The 3,261-nt window shown below is 41.4% G+C and overlaps 1 protein-coding gene across 1 annotated transcript in view; it reads left to right on the forward strand.

The window, feature by feature from the left end:
* Positions 1-3,261, forward strand: part of LOC144967688 (large ribosomal subunit protein uL23m-like) — a 117,330-nt gene that overhangs the window by 73,073 nt on the left and 40,996 nt on the right. The gene's annotated exons all lie outside the window — the stretch shown is intronic.

The following is a 3,261-nucleotide window of genomic DNA, read 5'->3' on the forward strand; positions in this document are numbered from 1 at the left end:
CATAATCACCTTATCGTCATCATCATCATCATCATCATCATCATCATCATCATCATCATCATCATCATCATCATCACTACCATTAGCACCACCACCATCATCACAACACCATCAACACCATCCTGATCATCATCTTCATCGTCGTCTTCGTCATCATCATCATCATCATCATCATCATCACCAAGATCAGCACCACCACCACCTCATCAACATCATCATCATCATCATCATCACCACTATAATCACAACAATCACCTCATCATCATCATCATCATCATTATCACCAACATCACTTCCACCACGATGACGACCAACACAAGTAAAACTGACACCAGCACCATCTCATCCTCTCCCCCCCCCCCCCCCCCCCCCTTTTCCAGTCCTCATAATAAAGCTATACTACCGGCCCATACGGTTCCTATATCACATAAAGTCACATTTTTAACAATTATAATTATTTAAACCAAAATAATCAACCGCTTACACGGGCTAAAAATAATATATTTTTAAAGCGCCGAATTGTCAACAAATATTTCATGGATTACGCCCCTTTGTTTTAATATAGCTCATATAGGCGGATTTTCATCTCCCTATTTTACACTGTTAGAGGAATTTCTCAATGTGATTCTATATCAACATCGATTAATAATGGTCTCAAGTTACTTTGTACCGAATTTGGTGCTTTCATCACTAATTTGCACAATTTTATCCTAATTCCCCTAGCTAAAGGGCTTTATTAATTCCTCATGCAGGCAAAATGGAAATAGATTTTCATTTCATAAAGTACAAATCGCCAGTTCATTAACTAAAAAAATTAGCTTTAAAATTGAGCTTTTATACAGCGCAATATCCACTAAATGTGCTCAAAGCGCTTTACATGGGGTCCCTGGACAACAGCAACACTTAACATGTAGGACTGGACATGACGCCTGTTAGGCGATGTTATAATTGATAGAGACAACGCGGTTAACGACCAGGTACTCATTTTACACCTGAGTACGGTGAGAGAATGTGAGTCTAGAGCCTTTTCCAAGGACTGAACTATGCCCCGCGTGAGGCTCGAACCTGGGACAGAAAAAACTCGACTGCGCCCAGGATTGATCTCGGTCGATTTGCGTGTGAAGCGAGTGCTCTACCAACTGAGCTATTGAGACCCCCGATCCAGCCACTAGACCACATGTTAAACTGATCATAGTTTTTATATCATTAAAGTTGAGAGCAGTAAGTAGAAGAATATAAATATATCTGTTAATCTATTTACTAATCTGCCTATATATCTGTCTAGCTAGGTGGTCCAGTGGTATGACACTCACTTTCGGATCCGAAGGTCCTGTGATTAAGCCCTGTTCGGCGCATTGTTGAGTCATTGAGAAGGCTCTTTACTCACATTCTCTCACCGTACTCAGCTGTAAAATGAATACCATGCCGTTAACAGCGTTGTCTCTGTCCGAAAGAAATGGAATATCGTCTAACAGGTGTCATGTACCGTCCTACATGTTAAACGTTGCTGTTGGCCAGGGACCCCTTGTAAAGCGCTTTGAGCATGTTTAGTGGATATTGCGCTATATAAAAGCTCTTTAAAAAAAATTGTTAGCTATCTACAATCTATTCACCCTGTCTTCCATTCATACAAATGTCTGATCTGACTGCTTTATCTCGAAGATTCTATTCCTGCAAAATGAGCGCACCCCATCTCATTCCTATCAGTCGTAAGCAATATGACCTAAGAGATAACTCATATAAATAGTATATCTGGAAAACAGATAACAGGATGCAATTGTCTGCCTTGGCTTTTCGCATTTCTCGCCTCTCACTGCATATTCGCTGTACTGCCGAGAATCTGCTTCACAGCACGCTCATTGCATTAGCGGGGACTTGCCACCTGTCCAACATGTACCCGTTGGTAACGAGCCCGAAACCGCAGAGCATCTTGTTGAACGGTGCGTTGTGACGAAGCTTCCGGGCAGGTTTGCCACGGTACACGAGTGCGGTACGAAATTTGCAGATTGGGTCGATCGCATAGCAGTCTGTTTTAAAATCATGTTTTTCACCTCACTTACACTTTTCACGTAGTTTTAGTGATCAAGTTTACCTTTAATGACTGTGCCGTATATTAATATGTATCCATTAAAAAAATTTTTGAGAGAGAGAGAGAGAGAGAGAGAGAGAGAGAGAGTCAAAGTGCTATCAGCGTGACTCATGGGCCTTCTAGTTTCAACGCCACATCCCCGGCGAGTAGGCATGTGTATCGAGGGCATTGGTCGATCGTCATGACATAGTTTAGTGTGAGCACTATTAGAAGCTGGTGCTGCTGTACTATAGATAGAATGCAAATGACGTCACTCAGGCCTTTGTTATTGTGTTTGCCATCCGCGTTTGTGAGTTGTTCTCACTAAACTGTATTAACCAGATTATAAAGGTTCATTGTTACACAGAGTTTGTGTGTTGGTCCGTTATACTTCCGGATGGCAATGTTGTGAACTCCTTGGCCAAGCGCATTCTATCTATAGTTATATGGTAAAGGGACGTAAACAAAAATGTGTTTTTATAGTATGGGAATACCCGTTTCACGGCGCACTCTACACACTGTTTACCACATTCATAATCATTTGTTTATTATTGTACTGACAAAGGGTTTGTACCGGAAACCTCCATTATCTGTATTGTGCGGCTGTGTGGTCTTGTGGTATGACACTCGCTTTCGGATCAGAAGGTTCGAGCCTCGCTCGGCGCATAGTTGAGTCCTTGGAACAGGCTCTTTACTCACATTCTGTCACTGTACTCAGTTATAAATTGAGTACCTGGACGCTACCAGCGTTGTCTCTGTCCGAAAAAATTGTAATATCGCCAAACAGGTGCCATGTTTCGTCCTACATATTAAGTGTTGCTAGCGCTCTGAGCACGTTAAGTGGATATTGCGCAATGTAAAAGCTCAAGGATTTTTTTTTTCTTTTTGGAGTAAAATTATGTGTAAAGTGCCCCACAATACAAAGGAAATAACGCAATGCTTGATCTAAATTTAGTGATCATTGTCATCTACCCATATGGGCGCTGATCACATTTAAAATGGTTTGACTTTTAAACAATATATTTTTTTTTAAGCCGCACATCGGGCATACAACCAGTCAGAACTGTTTGGTGCGTTTCGTGACGCCTACCTCATGTGCATAAGCACTGGAGTACGGCTAGACTCTTTACCAAAAACTGCACCTAGGGACGAATAGGCACAATATTAAACACAATACAACAAGACGAAGGAAA

Source organism: Berghia stephanieae, chromosome 3 (assembly GCF_034508935.2).
Source record: "Berghia stephanieae isolate SIO BIC M18660-M18661 chromosome 3, UCSD_Bste_1.3, whole genome shotgun sequence".
In the NCBI taxonomy this organism is placed as follows: domain Eukaryota; kingdom Metazoa; phylum Mollusca; class Gastropoda; order Nudibranchia; family Aeolidiidae; genus Berghia; species Berghia stephanieae.